The sequence below is a fragment of the Castor canadensis genome, chromosome 15, assembly GCF_047511655.1.
Source record: "Castor canadensis chromosome 15, mCasCan1.hap1v2, whole genome shotgun sequence".
Lineage (NCBI taxonomy): Eukaryota > Metazoa > Chordata > Mammalia > Rodentia > Castoridae > Castor > Castor canadensis.
In genome coordinates this window covers 56,097,280-56,116,938 of record NC_133400.1, presented here as the reverse complement: position 1 = coordinate 56,116,938, position 19,659 = coordinate 56,097,280, and the positions used below count along the sequence as shown (strand labels likewise).

The 19,659-nt window shown below is 38.6% G+C and overlaps 1 non-coding gene across 1 annotated transcript; it reads left to right on the top strand.

The window, feature by feature from the left end:
* Positions 1 to 18,967: 18,967 nt before the first annotated feature.
* Positions 18,968 to 19,071, top strand: LOC141417655 (U6 spliceosomal RNA). The gene has a single exon (XR_012442305.1). It is a non-coding gene; the product is annotated as a U6 spliceosomal RNA (small nuclear RNA).
* Positions 19,072 to 19,659: the final 588 nt, after the last annotated feature.

Here is a 19,659-nt window from a genome sequence, read left to right as displayed (position 1 = left end):
CAAGAGCACCCAAGGGATGTATGAGGATAGGTAAGACACCTAAAAAACTAGATAGCATTTGTTGCCTTCAACACAGAGAAATTAAGCAGATACTTTGGGACAACTGAGACCAATAGGAGAAGGGGACCAGGAACTAGAGAAAAGGTTAGTTCAAGAAGAATTAACTTAGAAGTTAACACACATGCACAGGAAATCAATGTGAGTCAACTCCCTGTATAGCTATCCTTATCTAAACTAGCAAAAGCCCTTGTTCCTTCCTATTATTGCTTATACTCTCTCTTCAACAAAATTAGAGATAAGAGCAAAATAGTTTCTGCTGGGTAGCGAGGAGGTGGGGAGGGGGAGGGAGGGAGTGGGGGGGATAAGGGAGGGGGTGAGGAAGGGGGGAGAAATGACCCAAACATTGTATGCACATATGAATAAAATAATTAAAAAAAAAAAAGAAAAAGTTCTGTTTAGTTCAGTTGTCCCCTTCTTTATTGGTTCATTGATTTTTGGGGAGTTTAGTTTTTTGAGGTCCCTGTATATTTTGGTTATTAGTCCCTTGTCTGATGTATAACTAGCAAAGATTTTCTCCCATTCTGTGGGTGATCTCTTCAGTTTAGAGACCATTTCTTTTATTGTGCAGAAATTTTTAAATTTCATATAGTCCCATTTGTCTATCCTTTCTCATAGTTGTTGGACTGCTTGAGTTCTACAGGAAGTCCTTGCCTGTATCTATTGCTTCCAGAGTATTCCCTGCTCTTTCCTGTACTAACTTCAAGGTTTCAGTTCTATATTAAGGTCCTTAATCCACTTTGAATTGATACAGGGTGATAGGCATGGATCTAGTTTCAGTTTTCTGCAGGCAGATAACCACTTTTCCCAGCAACATTTGTTGAAGAGGGTGTCATTTTTCCATCGTATGTTTTTGGTGCCTTTGTCAAAAATAAGGTGGGTGTAGCTGTGTGGATTCATATCTAGGTCCTTTATTCTGTTCCACTGGTCCTCATATCTGTTTTTATATAAGTACCATGTTCTAGCTTCATTCTGAAGGTACCTCTTCATTTACATGTCAATACGCAGGCACATTGGATTTTTTAGGTAGTCTCGATCAGGATATAGAATATTCTATTATTTCTTATTACAAATGTATCACATTTATGAATTGAGCAGCCTTTCCTGCTAGTTGTAGGAGAATACAACCACCACATTTAAGTGGTTGTTCCAGTGGTTGTTCTTGTTATCTGTTGCTGGGTAACAAAGCACCACAAAACTTTGTGTTTAAAAATAACAATTCATTATTTTCCTCCATTCTGTGGGTTGGTCAGGGAGTTCAGCCTCATGTGGTGCTGTCTGGGCTCCTCATGCAGCTGTATTCAGCTAGCAGATGGCCTGGGCTCTCTTATCGGTCCTGTCCTGAATGTCCTCTGGTGCCAGCCCTCCCAATGTAGTCTCTCTCTCTACACAGGTCTCATCCTGCAGGATGTCTCCCCCTCCAGAGAACAGCTGGTCTTCCTTGTAGCATGGGTGCTGTGTTCTAAGAGGCAAAATCAAAGTATCAAGCTTTTTAAACTCTTTTTCTGTTACTTTTTTTGGCAGTACTGAGGTTTGAACCTAGGACCTCTTGCTTGCTAGGTACTATACCACTTTAGTCATGCCTCCAGCCCCTGCTTCTTAAACTCTTAAGGAATAAGCCTAGAATGGGCATAGTGTCACTTCCACTAGCTCAGACTCAAGGGGAGAAGAAGCCAGCTCTACCCTTTGGTGTCAGAAGAAGCGTGCACAATGAGGATGGGGAGGAGTTGTTGGCAGCCATCTTTAGAGGCATCTACCTCAATGGTAAGACACATCTGAACTAATGCTTAAAAACTTTTTTCCAGAGCCAGGTGCCAGTGGCTTACACCTATGATTACAATTACAGCAAGATCATGGTCAAGGCCAGTCCAGGGAGAAAAAAATTCTACAAGATCCCATCTCAATGGAAAAAAGTTGGGCACGGTGGCATGCATCTGTCATTCCAACTACCGTGGGAAGCTTAAAATAGGAGGATCACAGTCCAGTCAGCCTGGGCAAAAAGCAAAACCCTATCTCCAAAATAACCAGAGCAAAAAGGACTAGGAGATGGCTCAAATGGTAGATCACCTGCCTCGTGAGTACTGCATAGGAATGAATACTGGATAAACTAATAATAAGTGATAATTATAAAGAAAGAGCATAGCTTCTATTCATTATGAATCTTCTTAATGGGTACCAGGCATGGTGATAGGTGCATCATCTCTACCTTTTAGCCAAGAAGAGTTAAGAGAGTTTTGAAGAATTTAGAAGGGTACTCACTATAAGATATTAATACTTATTATAAAGCTACATTAGTTTAACAATGTGATTTTAGTGCCAAAGAAAGCAAATAGGACAGAATAGAGAGCTCAGGTGTAGAAGAAGAATGATACCAACAGAGAAGATTATGAATCAAAGGAGAAGAAATGGACTTTTCAAAGAATGGTTTCAGACAACCAGCCATTCCTATGGAAAAGCACTAAATTAGATCTCTACTTCACACCATACACAGAAATAAAGTCCAAGTGGATTAATGCAAACACGTGAAGAAAACATGGAATTATTTTCAGGACCATCAGTGGAAAAAAGATACCAAACCATATTGAAAAACTGATGATTTAAATGACAATACATCTTAAAACTTCTGTGAAGTTGAGGATGCCTATACCCTCCAAGTTAATGTTGTCTGGTTATGTGTAACTCAAGAAATTCTCCTACATAGGTATGAGGTGGAATGCAAAAACTGCACCGTTCCCTTTTCCTCAGATACAGCTCCATGTGTTGTGCTATATCTCAAGTTAAGCCAATCAGTGTCCTTCCTTGGACTTTTCAACTACATCTGGGAAGGAAGAGTCCCCACCTATAGAATCACTAAGCCAGGAGCCTATAAATCCAGAGAATTCTGTGCCATGTGGGAAAATCCTATTCAATAAAGTGAATGAAGCCAAAATGCAGAAAACAGACATGGCTTAGGTTGAAAACTTCATCCCAAGCTATTGGTGCTGTTTTGGGAGATTCTTGAGGAATCACAGCTTGAGGCCAGTCTGGGCAAAAAAGTTCTTGAGACTTCCATCTCAACCAATAAAAACTGGGAGAGGTGGTGTGTGTCTGTCATCCCAGCTATGCAGGAAGCATAAATAAGAGGATCTCGGTTAAGACCAGCTAGGGCATGAAGGAAAGACCCTGTTCAAAAAACAACTAAAGCAAAAAGGGCTGGGGACAGGGCTAATTGGAGGAAGTAGGTCATGGGATGGGTGCCTTTGAAGGTTATACCAGGTTATACCTGGTCCCCAGTCCCTCCCTCTCTTGCTCTGCTTCCTGTCTGCCATGAGGTGGATAGTTTCCTCTTCCACAGCCTCCTGCTGCCGTGATGTTCTGCCCAAGCCCATAGGGTCAAGCAACCATGGACTGACCCCTCTGAAACCATGAGCTAAATAAATATGTCCTCTTCGTAGGTCGTTTCTGTCAGGTACTTGATCACAGAGATGATAAACCTCACTAACACATTTCCACAGCATTTGAGTCCCTCTGCATAGGTGTCCCTAAGATCAGCTCCACCCTCTAGCTTAGGATGACAGAGTTGCATGTTTACCACTGGCAATTTCCCAACAGATGGAATATGCAAAAACACTTTCAGCAAACTTTCTAATCAATGGAATAATTGAAGTCAAAAACTAAAAACTTTGATTTCCAGGTCTGTTTCATCTTTCTTTTTTTCTTTCTTTTTTTGATGGTACTGGGGTTGGAACGCAGACTCTTGTGCTTGCTAGGCAGGCACTCTACCACCTGACCCACACCCCGAGTCCTTTTTGCTTTATTATTTTTCTGAATAGGGTCTCCCGTTTATGCCACAGCCAGTCTGGACTGAGATCCTCCTATTTATGCTTCCTATGTAGCTGTGCACACCACCTCTCCAGCTTTCATTGGTGAGATAGGGGTCTAGAGAACTTTTTGCCCAGGCTGGCCTCGAACTGTGATCCTTTCGATATCTGTCTTGTCTCCCAAGTAGTTAGGATTACAGGTGTGAAGACAGCTCCTGGCTTAGATTTGTTTTGTAAGAACCCTTTTTGGTGGGTGTGTGGCACATACCTGTAATCCCAGCACTGGGGAGGCTGATGCAGGTAGACCATGAGCTCAAGGCCAGGCTGGTCTACACAGTGATAACCTGTCTCAAAATACCAAAAACAAAAAGTCATTGAAAGACGATTCTCAAAGGAAGATACCAGACCTCTCACTATGAAGATATTTTAGAACAGAAAATGGGATAGTATAATTATTAATTTATATAGAAAAGATTATTTCATAACTTCAGTTTAAATATGTCTCTTTAAAGTAATCTTATAGCTTTGAACCTTTTTATTTCTTAAAGGTGAGGAAGTCCTTTGATGGGATTCTAACAATGTCAAACTCATGACTCTCCTTTTTGCTTTTAACCCTATGAAACTCAAAATACCAAAAAAGCATTTAACATTTGAGTTCTACTTATTAGATATGATGGCTACATTATATTTTAGATGGAAAATTCTCTCTACATTAATATACTACTAACTCTGCTTCCAACTGTATTTAAAAGAAAACTTCATATTATAACACATGCAAATCCCATTCTGGTGAGGAAGTGACATTACTAATCACAGAGAACAGTGACCCGACAAGTCTGTTTTCTCACACTGAGGTTTTGTTTGCCCTTTAAAGTTAACCAATTGCATGATCTAATAATAACTAATTGTACCTTCCTTCTGTCATAAAGTTCTTAAAGCATTTCATAACCAACTAGCAGCCAAGGGACATGACTATTAGTGGACATTTTGAAATATGAATATATTCAGAGTTAATGCAGAGTAAGCTTTGCTGGGAAGCAGCTCTGAGGGGGTCAAACCAAGCCAGCAGACTGTGAGGTTGACAAGGAAAGCTTTCAATGTCTCACCAGCTTAATGGCAAGGTCTTTTGGTCCCTTGCTTTTATTTTTTCATGCATTGCCTTTCTCATTACTTATTGCATTGTCCATTAAATCCAGTGCTAGACCTGAGGCCTGGTGTTTCTACAGTTCCAGGTTGCATCTCTGTATTGCTACTGTTGAGATGTTAAATGTGTGTACCAAACCAAAGCAAACTTCAATACTGCATTACTATCCACTATATTTGGTTGGCACAGGCTAGCAAACCAGGTGATTTAAGTCATAATTGATTTTAGGTAAGGTTGTTGTAGAAACCATTCAGGACTTATGGGTCATTGAAATGCAACCCTTGAAAGGTGGTTGAAGTGCTACAAGATTAACTACTTGCTCATAGCAATGAGTGACCAGAAAGACAGTGAAATGATACAGAATAGTTTGCCTAGCACCTGTGGATGTATCCATTCTGTGACCTTTTTAGTTTATATGATATGCTCCTTTGAAGCAAACACAAGCAAATTTTAAATAACTCTTTGTGGGTCCTCCAGAAGAGAGGGTTAAGGTAGTTTGAAAACCCTTTTGTAATGTGCTGTGGGGCCAAACTGGGATGCACTACCCAGCTCTCTTCTGTTAGCCAACCCCTACCTTCACATGGCAGAAAAGTCATGTTTTAGTGATCAGTAACAATATGGTAGGCTGAATAATGTCCCCCCCACCAAAAAATGTGCTTGTTCTAATCCTTGGAGCCTGTGAATGTCACTTTCCATGGCACAAAAGTACTTAGTGGATGAGACCAAATTAAGGGTCTTGAGATGGGGAGAATATTCTGAAATATCCAGATGGGCACTAAAGTCAATCATCTGGATACTTACAAGTGGGAAGCAGAGGGAGATTTGACATAAATGGAAGGGGAGACAAGGTGACCAGGAAGCAAAGGTAAGAGTGATACTGCCACAAGTCATAGAATGCAGCAGCCACCAGAGCTGCAAAGATAAAGCGTAGATTCTCCCGAAGAATCTTGATGTTGATCTTCTCACCTCCAGACTACAAAACTAATATAAACAGCAAAGTCAAATGATATAAACTTTTACCACCTGGGCTGATGGTAGTTTTGGGATAACAGGCACACACCACCTCTCCCAGCCTTTATTGATGAGATAGGAGTCTAGGGAACATTTTTCCCAGGCTGGCAGGATTACAGGTGTGAACACAGCTCCTGGCTTAAATTTGTTTTGTAAGAATGCTTTTTGGTGGGTGTATGGCACATACCTGTAATCCCAGCACTGGGGAGGCTGAAGCAGGTAGACCATGAGCTCAAGGCCAGGCTAGTCTACATAGTGAGACCCTGTCTCAAAATACCAGAAACAAAAAGTCATTTAAAGATGATTCTCAAAGGAAGATATCAGACCTCTCACTATGAAGATATTTTAGAACAGAAAATGGGATAGTATAATTATTAATTTATATAGAAAAGACTATTTCATAAGTGCAGTTTGAATTGGATTACACCTTGCACTGCAGAGTGTATGTTCTCTCAAAGCTGGTGTTGTATGAGTATGAAAAGTTAGATCCTAATGACCTGCAGAGGTATGTATCTGTTTGCATTTATTTTCTCTCAGCTTTCCTTTCAGCTAATAGAATTTCACTCTGAAAGTTATTTTCTCTTTATTCTGTTTTTGGTAGGACACATTTTATAGGATGACTCTTCAAAACATACAACTGAACTGTGAAAATCTTCACAAAATCCAGCATCTTGCAAGTCAATCCTTTCAAGCAAAAGGAATCTGGCATCTGGGAGGCTCTGCTTGGCTGGAGTAGATGCCCTCCTGAGTTAGCTCAGAAGTGGCAGTGCTGTGCAGGTGCAGGACAAGGGAGCCTGAAGCACAGTCCAGAAGAACACCTTGGCCATCCCTGAGCTACATGAAGTTTGGATTTTAAGTAGGGTGTCCATGGTGCAGGGCTTCAACTTCTGACAGCAAGCCTCTGGAGAAGCATGGGCTGTGCTGCTTGTGAGGGGCTGGAGGAAATTCGGCCGAATGGAACGAAGTGATACTGAGGACAAAATGGCTCAATCAAGTGAAAAGTGATTTCAGGCCTGACACCAGTCTGACATTAGCAGCTGGGTTCTTCTTCTTTTTTTTTTTTTTTTTTTTAAAGTTTTATTTTTTTTTCATTTTTCTTTTATTATTCATATGTGCATACAAGGCTTGGTTTATTTCTCCCCCCTGCCTCCACCCCCTCCCTTACCACCCACTCCACCCCCTCCCGCTCCCCCCCTCAATACCCAGCAGAAACTATTTTGCCCTTATCTCTAATTTTGTTGTAGAGAGAGTATAAGCAATAATAGGAAGGAACAAGGGGTTTTGCTGGTTGAGATAAGGATAGCTATACAGGGCATTGACTCACATTGATTTCCTGTGCGTGGGTGTTACCTTCTAGGTTAATTCTTTTTAATCTAACCTTTTCTCTAGTTCCTGGTCCCCTTTTCCTATTGGCCTCAGTTGCTTTAAGGTATCTGCTTTAGTTTCTCTGCATTAAGGGCAACAAATGCTAGCTAGTTTTTTAGGTGTCTTACCTATCCTCACCCCTCCCTTGTGTGCTCTCGCTTTTATCATGTGCTCATAGTCCAATCGCCTTGTTGTGTTTGCCCTTGATGTAATGTCCACATATGAGGGAGAACATACGATTTTTGGTCTTTTGAGCCAGGCTAACCTCACTCAGAATGATGTTCTCCAATTCCATCCATTTACCAGCGAATGATAACATTTCGTTCTTCTTCATGGCTGCATAAAATTCCATTGTGTATAGATACCACATTTTCTTAATCCATTCGTCAGTGCTGGGGCATCTTGGCTGTTTCCATAACTTGGCTATTGTGAATAGTGCCGCAATAAACATGGATGTGCAGGTGCCTCTGGAGTAACAGTCTTTTGGGTATATCCCCAAGAGTGGTATTGCTGGATCAAATGGTAGATTGATGTCCAGCTTTTTAAGTAGCCTCCAAATTTTTTTCCAGAGTGGTTGTACTAGTCTACATTCCCACCAACAGTGTAAGAGGGTTCCTTTATCCCCGCATCCTCGCCAACACCTGTTGTTGGTGGTGTTGCTGATGATGGCTATTCTAACAGGGGTGAGGTGGAATCTTAGTGTGGTTTTAATTTGCATTTCCTTTATTGCTAGAGATGGTGAGCATTTTTTCATGTGTTTTCTGGCCATTTGAATTTCTTCTTTTGAGAAAGTTCTGTTTAGTTCACCTGCCCATTTCTTTATTGGTTCATTAGTTTTGGGAGAATTTAGTTTTTTAAGTTCCCTGTATATTCTGGTTATCAGTCCTTTGTCTGATGTATAGTTGGCAAATATTTTCTCCCACTCTGTGGGTGTTCTCTTCAGTTTAGAGACCATTTCTTTTGATGAACAGAAGCTTTTTAGTTTTATGAGGTCCCATTTATCTATGCTATCTCTCAGTTGCTGTGCTGCTGGGGTTTCATTGAGAAAGTTCTTACCTATACCTACTAACTCCAGAGTATTTCCTACTCTTTCTTGTATCAACTTAAGAGTTTGGGGTCTGATATTAAGATCCTTGATCCATTTTGAGTTAATCTTGGTATAGGGTGATATACATGAATCTAGTTTCAGTTTTTTGCAGACTGCTAACCAGTTTTCCCAGCAGTTTTTGTTGAAGAGGCTGCTATTTCTCCATCGTATATTTTTAGCTCCTTTGTCAAAGATAAGTTGCTTATAGTTGTGTGGCTTCATATCTGGATCCTCTATTCTGTTCCACTGGTCTTCATGTCTGTTTTTGTGCCAGTACCATGCTGTTTTTATTATTATTGCTTTGTAATATAGTTTGAAGTCAGGTATTGTGATACCTCCTGCATTGTTCTTTTGACTGAGTATTGCCTTGGCTATTCGTGGCCTCTTGTGTTTCCATATAAATTTAACAGTAGATTTTTCAATCTCTTTGATGAATGTCATTGGAATTTTGATGGGAATTGCATTAAACATGTAGATTACTTTTGGGAGTATTGACATTTTTACTATGTTGATTCTACCAATCCATGAGCATGGGAGATCTCTCCACTTTCTATAGTCTTCCTCAATCTCTTTCTTCAGAAGTGTATAGTTTTCCTTGTAGAGGTCTTTCACATCTTTTGTTAGGTTTACACCTAGGTATTTGATTTTTTTTGAGGCTATTGTAAATGGAATTGTTTTCATACATTCTTTTTCCATTTGCTCATTGTTAGTGTATAGAAATGCTAATGATTTTTCTATGTTGATTTTATATCCTGCTACCTTGCTATAGCTATTGATGATGTCTAGAAGCTTCTGAGTAGAGTTTTTTGGGTCTTTAAGGTATAGGATCATGTCATCTGCAAATAGGGATATTTTGACAGTTTCTTTACCTATTTGTATTCCTTTTATTCCTTCTTCTTGCCTAATTGCTCTGGCTAGGAATTCCAGTACTATGTTGAATAGGAGTGGAGATAGTGGGCATCCTTGTCTGGTTCCTGATTTTAGAGGGAATGGTTTTAATTTTTCTCCGTTAAGTATAATGCTGGCTGTAGGTTTGTCATATATAGCTTTTATAATGTTGAGGAACTTTCCTTCTATTCCTAGTTTTCTTAGAGCTTTTATCATGAAATGATGTTGGATCTTATCAAAGGCTTTTTCTGCATCTATTGAGATGATCAAGTGGTTTTTGTCTTTGCTTCTGTTAATGTGGTTTATTACGTTTATTGATTTTCGTATGTTGAACCACCCCTGCATCCCTGGGATGAAGCCTACCTGGTCGTGGTGAATAATCTTTTTGATGTGTTGCTGAATTCGGTTTGCCATTATTTTGTTGAGGATTTTTGCATCAATGTTCATTAAGGAGATTGGCCTATAGTTCTCCTTTTTGGAGGTGTCTTTGCCTGGTTTTGGGATAAGTGTAATACTGGCTTCATAAAATGTGTTTGGCAGTTTTCCTTCCCTTTCTATTTCATGGAACAGTTTAAGGAGGGTTGGTATCAGTTCTTCTTTAAAGGTCTGATAGAATTCAGCAGAGAATCCATCAGGTCCTGGACTTTTCTTTTTGGGGAGACTCTTGATTGCTGCTTCAATTTCATTTTGTGTTATAGGTCTATTCAGGTGATTAATTTCCTCTTGGTTCAGTTTTGGATGATCATATGTATCTAGAAATCTGTCCATTTCTTTTAGATTTTCAAATTTATTTGAATATAGGTTCTCAAAGTAGTCTCTGATGATTTCCTGGACTTCCATGGTGTTTGTTGTTATCTCCCCTTTTGCATTCCTGATTCTACTAATTTGGGTTTTTTCTCTCCTCATTTTAGTCAGGTTTGCCAGGGGTCTATCGATCTTGTTTATTTTTTCAAAGAACCAACTTTTTGTTTCATTAATTCTTTGTATGGTTTTTTTGGTTTCTATTTCGTTGATTTCAGCTCTTATTTTTATTATTTCTCTCCTATTTGTTTTGGGATTTGCTTGTTCTTGTTTTTCTAGGAGTTTGAGATGTATCATTAGGTCATTGATTTGGGATCTTTCAATCTTTTTAATATATGCACTCATGGCTATAAACTTTCCTCTCAAGACTGCCTTAGCTGTGTCCCATAGGTTCTGGTAGGTTGTGTTTTCATTTTCATTGACTTCTAGGAACTTTTTAATTTCCTCTTTTATTGCATCGATGATCCATTCTTCATTAAGTAATGAGTTATTTAGTTTCCAGCTGTTTGCATGTTTTTTGTCTTTACCTTTGTTTTTGAGTTCTACTTTTACTGCATTGTGGTCAGATAGTATGCATGGTATTATTTCTATTTTCTTATATTTGCTGAGGCTTGCTTTGTGCCCTAGGATATGATCTATTTTGGAGAAGGTTCCATGGGCTGCTGAGAAGAATGTATATTGTGTAGAGGTTGGATGAAATGTTCTGTAGACATCTACTAGGTCCACTTGATCTATTGCATATTTTAGATCTTGGATTTCTTTATTGAGTTTTTGTTTCAATGACCTATCTATTGATGATAATGGAGTGTTAAAGTCTCCCACAACCACTGTGTTGGCGTTTATATATGCTTTTAGGTCTTTCAGGGTATGTTTGATGAAATTAGGTGCGTTGACATTGGGTGCATACAGATTGATGATTATTATTTCCTTTTGGTCTATTTCCCCTTTTATTAGTATGGAATGTCCTTCTTTATCTCGTTTGATCAATGTAGGTTTGAAGTCTACTTTGTCAGAGATAAGTATTGCTACTCCTGCTTGTTTTCGGGGGCCATTGGCTTGGTAAATCTTCTTCCAGCCTTTCATCCTAAGCATATGCTTATTTCTGTCGGTGAGATGAGTCTCCTGTAAGCAACAAATTGTTGGATCTTCTTTTTTAATCCATTTTGTCAAACGGTGTCTTTTGATGGGTGAATTAAGTCCATTAACATTAAGTGTTAGTACTGATAGGTATGGGGTGATTCCTGCCATTTAGTTATCTTAGTTGTTTGAAGGTTTGATTGTGTGTACCTAACTTGATGTTCCTCTCTTCTGTCTTGCTTTTTCTTATCCTGTGGTTTGGTGCTGCCTGCCTTTTCATGGTTAAGTTGGGTGTCACTTTCTGTGTGCAGGATCCCTTGCAGAATCTTTTGTAATGGTGGCTTTGTGGTCACATATTGTTTTAGTTTCTGCTTATCATGGAAGACTTTTATTGCTCCATCTATTTTGAATGATAGCTTTGCTGGGTAGAGTATCCTGGGGTTGAAGTTATTTTCATTCAGTGCCCGGAAGATCTCACCCCACGCTCTTCTTGCTTTTAATGTTTCTGTTGAGAAGTCTGCTGTGATTTTGATGGGTTTACCTTTGTATGTTACTTGTTTTTTCTCTCTTGCAGCCTTCAATATTCTTTCCTTAGTTTCTGAACTTGTTGTTTTAATGATGATATGTCGTGGAGTAGTTCTATTTTGATCTGGTCTGTTTGGTGTCCTGGAGGCCTCTTGCATCTGTATGGGAATATCTTTCTCTAGATTTGGGAAATTTTCCGTTATTATTTTGTTGAATATATTACGCATTCCCTTCGCTTGCACCTCTTCTCCTTCTTCGATGCCCATGATTCTCAAGTTTGGTCTTTTGATGGAGTCGGTGAGTTCTTGCATTTTCTTTTTACAGGTCTTGAGTTGTTTATTTAGTAGTTCTTCAGATTTTCCTTTAATTACCATTTCATCTTCAAGTTCTGAGATTCTGTCTTCTGTTTGTTCTATTCTGCTGGATTGGCCTTCCGTTTTGTTTTGCAGTTCTGTTTCGTTCTTTTTTCTGAGGTTTTCCATATCCTGGCTGTTTTCTTCTTTATTGTTGTCTATTTTTGTCCTGAGTTCATTTATCCATTTATTCATTGTGTTCTCTCTTTCACTTTGGTGTTTATACAGTGCTTCTATGGTTTCCTTTATTTCTTCTTTTGCTTTTTCAAATTCTCTATTTTTATTGTCTTGGAATTTCTTGAGTGTCTCCTGTACATTTTGGTTGACCCTATCCAGTATCATCTCTATAAAATTCTCATTGAGTACTTGTAGTATGTCTTCTTTTAAATTATTCTTGTAGGCTTCATTGGGTCCTTTGGCATAGTTTATCTTCATTTTGTTGGAGTCTGGCTCTGAGTTTCTGTTCTCTTCATTCCCCTCTGGTTCCTGTACTAATTTTTTGCTGTGGGGAAACTGGTTTCCTTGTTTTTTCTGTCTTCCTGTCATTGTCCTTGGTGTTGTTACTGTCCCTGTACTGTGTGCAATTAAGTATTTTCTAGCTTGTAATAATAACAATGGTAATATTGAGAATGGAAGAGTGAGCTGAGATGGAAAGCAAGAAGTTAAAGAAAAGGGGAAAACAAATATACAGACAAGAGGGAGAAAGCAGAACAAGGTATCAGACAAGAGATATAAACAGGGAGTGTTAGTGTACTAATCGACAGTAAGCTGGTCCGCGTCTTCCCAAGCCGTATTGGCGCCGGCCACTGGCGGCCCGGGGGCCTCCTCGGTTGTCCGTTTAACGTGAAGTGGAGATTCTCTGCGCCGGCTGGAGGTGTGGAGGAGTCAAAGTTATGCCTTTTCTCAGTGATTATGCCTGCAAAGTGTGTCTCCAGCGTCTCTCCAAGATTTCACTATAGGAGGGTCGCTTTCTGCTTCCTACCTCTAGCCGCCATCTTGGAATTCGCTGGGTTCTTCTTCTTATCTGCTTTTGAACCTCAGTAGGAGAACTTGCCTACCTTTGGTACTATAAGCACAAGTCTTCATGGTGAAAGATTAAAGCAGCTCTCTAGCTTGTTAGAAAGAAATCACATGGGAATGGGTTTCACAGCCAAAAGCTGGGTCTCTCAAAATGATGTCACTTTGCAGCAAGATTATCTTCCCCTTGCACAAATATCAAAAAGGTCCTAATTCATTCTTTCCATTAGGAGTCCCATCTCCCACTTACTGTTAAGTTTAGGATGGAAACAATATAGTCTGATTACCACTGCATCTATGCAATGTAGATTGTAAGTGCAAAATATGAAATGTAAGATTTGTTTTTTACATCTTGTCACTCCAGATCAGAATATATGTTGGAAATGGAATTAAAAACAATGCAACAGTAATTAAAGACTAGTGTCTTCCCTGAGACTGAAAACAACCCACTGTGCCAAGATTTTGATCGATAATATGTAATTAAAAGGTACTTCAAATGGTTACCAAACAACCAGGTAGGAAAAGGTGACAGAGAGGAACAATTTCAATATAGAAAAAATTTAAAAAGCTATACACATTGTGAAAGTGTGTAAAACACCTGATTAAGCATTTAAAAAAATTAAACCCCTAGGGTACACTGAAAGTGTTTTACTCCAAGGTTTTTGCTTTTCTGTTTACATCAAGCAATAATTTAATTCATATTGTATTTGCAGAAAAGTCCCAGTTAATGTATATAAATTATTAGGGAAAGGGGGAAGTTTTTTCTTTTTTTGGCTTGCAATACTTTTTTTTCTTTATTCATATATTCATGTGTGCACACATTGTTGCTTGGGCCATTTCTCCCCCTTGTCCCCAACCCTCTCCCTCTACCCCCCACCCCCTCGCTTCCAGGCAGAACCTGTTCTGCCCTTTTCTCCAATTTTGTTGAAGAGTAGCCATAAGCAATAATAAGAAAGACAAAGCGTTTCTGCTAGTTGAGATAAGGATAGATATACAGAGAGATTCCTAGCATTGCTTCCATGTACAAGTGTATTACAACCTGAATTGATTCATGTCTACCTGACCCCTTCACTATTTCCCAGTCACCTCCCCATATTGACCTCTGTCGTTTTAAGGTTACTGTATTATCTCCTCTGCAGTGGGGACATCAGAGACTTACAAGTTTTGGGTTTCCTACTTATCCCCATTTCTCCTGTATGTGCTCTCCCCTTAGTGTATGACCCAAGTCCTACAACATTTCTGTATTTGCCCTTGATCTAAAGTCTGCATATGAGGGAGAACATACAATTTTTGGTCTTCTGAGCCTGGCTAACCTTGCTCAGGATGATGTTCTTGAGTTCTACCCATTTACTCGTAAACGATAAGATTTCATTCTTCTTCATGGCTGAGTAAAATTCCATTGTGAAAATTCCATTTTCTTAATCTGTTTGTCAGTAGTAAGGCATCTTGGCTGTTTCCATAACTTGGCTATTGTGGATAGTGCTGCAATAAACATGGGTGTGCAGGTGCGTCTGGATAACCTGAGTCCCATTCCTTTGGGTATATTCCTGGGAGTGGGATTGCTGGATCATATGGCAGATCTATGTTTAGTTCTTAAAGAAGCCTCCATATTGTTTTCCAGAGTGGTTGCACTAGCTTGCATTCCCACCAGCAGTATGAGGTTTCCTTTTTCCCCACATCCTCGCCAGCACCTGTTGGTGTTGTTTTTGATGATAGCTATTCTAACAGGGGTGAGGTGGAATCTTAGTGTGGCTTTGATTTGCATTTCCTTTATGGCTACAGATGGTGAGCATTGTTTCATGTGGTTTTTGGCCATTTGAATTTCTTCTTTTGAAAAAGTTCTATTTAGTTCACTTGCCCATTTCTTTATTGGTACATTAATTGGGGGGAGTTTAGTTTTTTGAACTCCCTGTATATTCTGGTTATCAGTCCTTTGACAGATGTATGACTGGCAAGTGTTTTCTTCCACTCTGTGGGTGGTTTCTTCAGTTCAGAGATAATTTCTTTTGTTGTGCAGAAGCTTTTTAATTTTATTTTGTGCCATTTGTCCATCTTTTCTCTTAGTTGCTGAGCTGCTGGGGTTCTGTTGAGGAAGTCCTTGCCTATACCTTTTGCTTCCAGAGTATTCCCTGCTGTTTCCTGTACTAACTTCAGAGTTTTGGGTCTGATATTAAGGTCCTTGACCCATTTTGAGTTGATACTAGTACAGGTGATAAACATGGATCTAGTTTCAGTTTTTTTGCAGGCAGATAACCATTTTTCCCAGCAACATTTGTTGAAGAGGCTGTCTATTTTCCATTGTATGTCTTTGGTGCCTTTTATCAAAAATAAGGTAGGCATAGATGTGTGGACTCATATCCAGGTCCTCTATTCTGTTCCATTGGTCTTTATGTCAGTTTTTGTGCCAGTACACATGCTGTTTTTATTGCTATGGCTCTGTAGTATAGTTTGAAGTTGGATATTGTGATACCTCCAGCATTGCTCTTTTTGCTGAGTATTGCCTTGGCTATTCGTAGTCTCTTGTGTTTCCAAATGAACTTTAGGGTAGATTTCTCAATCTTTGTGATGAATATCATTGGGATTTTGATGGGAATTGTATTGAACATGTAGATTGCTTTCAGTAGTATAGCCATTTTTACTATGTTGATTCTACCAATCCATGAGCACGGGAGATCTTTCCATCTTCTGTAGTCTTCCTCCTTCTCTTTCTTCTGGAGTTTGTAGTTCTCCTTGTAGAGCTCATTCACATCCTTTGTTAAGTTTATTCCTAGGTATTTGATTTTTTTTGAGGCTATGATATATGCAATTGTTTCCGTATATTCTTTCTCAATTCATTCATTGTTGATGTATAGAAAAGCTAATGATTTTTGTAGCTTGATTTTGTATCCTGCCACCTTGCTAGCTGTTTATGGTGTCTAGTAATTTTTGAGTAGAATTTTTTGGGTCTTTATATAGGATCGTGTCATCTGCAAATAGGGATATTTTGACAGTTTCTTTACCTATTTGTATTCTTTTTATTACTTCTTCTTGCCTTATTGCTCTGGCTAGGATTTCCAGGACTATGTTGAATAGGAGTGGGTATATTGGGCACCCTCATCTCATGCCTGATTTTAAGGGAAATGGTTTCAGTTTTTCTCCATTAAGTATGATGTTGGCTATAGGTTTGTTATATATAGTCTTTACAATGTTGAGGTGCATTCCTTCTCTTCCTAGTCTTCTTAGAGCTTTTATCATGAAGTGGTATTGGATCTTATCAAAGGCATTTTCTGCATCTATTGAGATGATCAAGTGGTTTTTTTCTTTGCTTCTATTGATGTGCTGTATTACACTTATAGATTTGCATATGTTGAACCACCCCTGCATCCCTAGGATAAAGCCAACTTGGTCGTGGTGAGTGAGCCCTCCTGTTTTCTCAGTATAACGTGGCATGGAGAAGCTTTCCACAGGCTAGGAGTTCAGTGTGTTGAAGTTTTTAGTCTCCTTGCTGCTTTATTTCTGCCAGGTGTGGCTCCAGCATCTCAGCGAGGTTTTGGAGTCATGGAGCTCACACTGTCTGCTTCTTTGCCCTAGTTGCCATCTTGGATCTCTTCTCTCATGTTTTCTGTCATCACAGAATTACAGGATGCAGAAAGAGTATATAGGAGGATCATTGTACATGCCTGCTTAGACAAAATGTGAGAGAACTGAAGTGCTGTTTTTCACAGTCCTGAAATGTTCTATTTTTTCTTCCTTTTCTCTTCAGAAGACCCTTCTGCAATGCAAGAGGGAGAGGGGAGTTTTGAGACTACAAAATGATGGTAAATTCCAATATACCTGGGTTTATCTCTCCTATTATATTCAATTAATATAATTAAAATGATGAAAAATTTTAAATGTTGGTGTTACTGTGTATAAATTATTTCTCAACCATAAGTTTTAGTGGTTGGCAAATTTGAATTCAGTACTTTGGTGACAGAGGAGGTAGGTTGCCAGAGTGGGAAAGGTGACAGCATAGAACATTTGCTCCTATTCCAAGAGCAACATTTACGGGAGGGCTCATTTGCAAAAGCACCTCTTTGGTCACTAGGAAGTTACCAAACTGAAGAGAAAAATGTGTTTCGATTATAGAAAAAAATAGGTTTATTTAATATATACACATTGGGGTATGGTGGCACATACCTGTAGTCCCAACTACTCAGGAGGCTGAAGCAGGAGGTTCACTTGAGTCCAGGAGTTTGAGGCCAGCCTGGGCAACATAGCAAGAACCTGTCTCCTCAAAATATTTATATTTATATATATTAGTCTGCAATCAGTTTGATAGTGTGAATTTTTGCTTGAAACACCACCCTTAGAGATCAAGCTATGGCCACCTGGTTATCCATATCCAGGCCTTCATCTGAACCCAGCCTCTCCCAGCTCTTCTTAGTTACCTGGCGATTCTCTCACAATGGCACCAACAGTGTCGCAGACCCTCTTAATTATTTATTAGCTCCTCTGAACTTTCTTCTTTGCTTCTTTTACAACTTAAGAAAGACATGGGACTTCCCTGACAACAAGTAAACAGGCCTAGACACTCCAGATTGGCATTCTTTATCTTTCCTAAAGAGAAACACAGCAGGATGCTTTAAAATGTCAGGCTGGGAGTATCCCACATATCTGAGCAGTCCAAGTGGAAAACATTGCTAAATAAGTTTAGAGCCAACCCTCTACAACCCTTCCTTCTATTATAAATTGATTTGCAACATTGGGAGAGGCAGAAAAGACCTTTATTCTCATCTGACCAACATGTGCTCTTTGTCAGGACTTGGTTCCATTCTGACTCTCAGACCACCTGTAGTGACAATTCAGATTATTGTCCCCAATGGACATCTCAAAACAAATATTATAGCAGAAGTGTACATATGTTTTAATGTTTTCTTTGTTTTATTATTTTTTGAGACAGGGTCTCACTTTGTACCCAAGGCTTGTCTCACATTCCTGATCTTCCTGCTTCTGCTTCCAGATAGCTAGATGTGGACTGTCATGCCTTGCTAATTTAATTCACAATTAAATTGTTGAAAATTTATATGAGCTTAATAATAGGTACTGATTAAGACATTATGTGGTTATTTCTTATTTTAGATCAAAATTTCCAGGATAGGCCAAGTGTTCTATAGTGGAAAACTTATCACAAGTTAAACACAAAGAAAAATAATTCCTCAACAAATATGGGAAATAAGAAGAGTAATGAATTTCAGTGAAGAATGGTTACTTTCCAAAATATTGTTCCAGTTTAAATATGAACTTTTGAAATGCTTCCTACTAAAGAATAAACCTCATATATATTACCAACCAAGAAATACTAAAATAATGATAGAGAAAAAAGACTAAAATGTAAAGGGTAGAGTACCACCAGTGAACTGTGGGACAATTTTTTGTGGACTAACACACATGGAGTTTACAATGGAGAGAATAAATATTTGGAGAAATTATACAGATTTTTTTTCAAATTTGATGAAAATTCTAAGTCCCAAACACACATCAGTATAAATAGAACTAGCTCAAGACACATCATAATCAAAATATTTAAAAGAGATGATAAAGACAAAAACCTTAAAAGCAGACCAGTCAAAAAAAATCAGATTATGTAATGTACAAGAATAAGCAGGCGAGAAGGCTGCTTGTCAGAAACAGTGCAAATCAGAAGACAAAGGAACAATAAAATCTTTAAAGTACTAAATTAAAAGTCATCCTAATATTGTTTCTTTAGAAGAAAACAATTTTCAAAACTGAAGGATAAAAAATTATTTTTAGAAATCAAAGGCTGGAAAATATATAGCAACAGCAGACCTACACAATAAACATAATTAAGAATCCTTCCAGTGTGCATTTGGGCAGCCCATATGGTAATATTGGAATGATATAGAGAAGATTAGCATGATCTCTGCACAAAGATGGCACACAAATTTTGAAGTGTTCCATATTTTTATTTACCTCATTTAAAAACACTATAATCAAGCCAACAAAAAGAATCCTTTCAATATAATAAAAATGATACCAGTTGGAAATACTGAAATATACAGATTAAGGAAGAGTTCTAGAAATTATAACTGTTATCAGAACCACTCTAGTCACTTCTGCCCATTGTACCTTGACACTGGAGTCACCAAGTAAAACATGGAGAAGAAAACTATTATTTCAATAGTGGTCAGCTTGTCTACTGGCAGCTGAGACTGAGCAAATGGCTATGGAATTCCTCTCCTGATGCAGAAGAAAGACCAAGAATCCTGTCCTGCAGAGTTTGAAATAATGAACAGGCATAAGAATCACTGAGGCACATGATTAAGTAGAAGAAAGAGGCTTTATAGATGATAAGCTGTATGGACTCTTTTTACCTCTTGGCAAGTAAATATTCCAGACTTAAGGCCATTTTTACATGGTAAGATAGTCAAAAGGCTACATGTTCAGGATTGCATTTCCCAATAATAAATATGAATAAATATAAAGAGAGTTCTGCTTTGTTTTAAAGGTAAAATATTTATGGAGAAGTATATCTGTATGAAAACTATAGTAAAA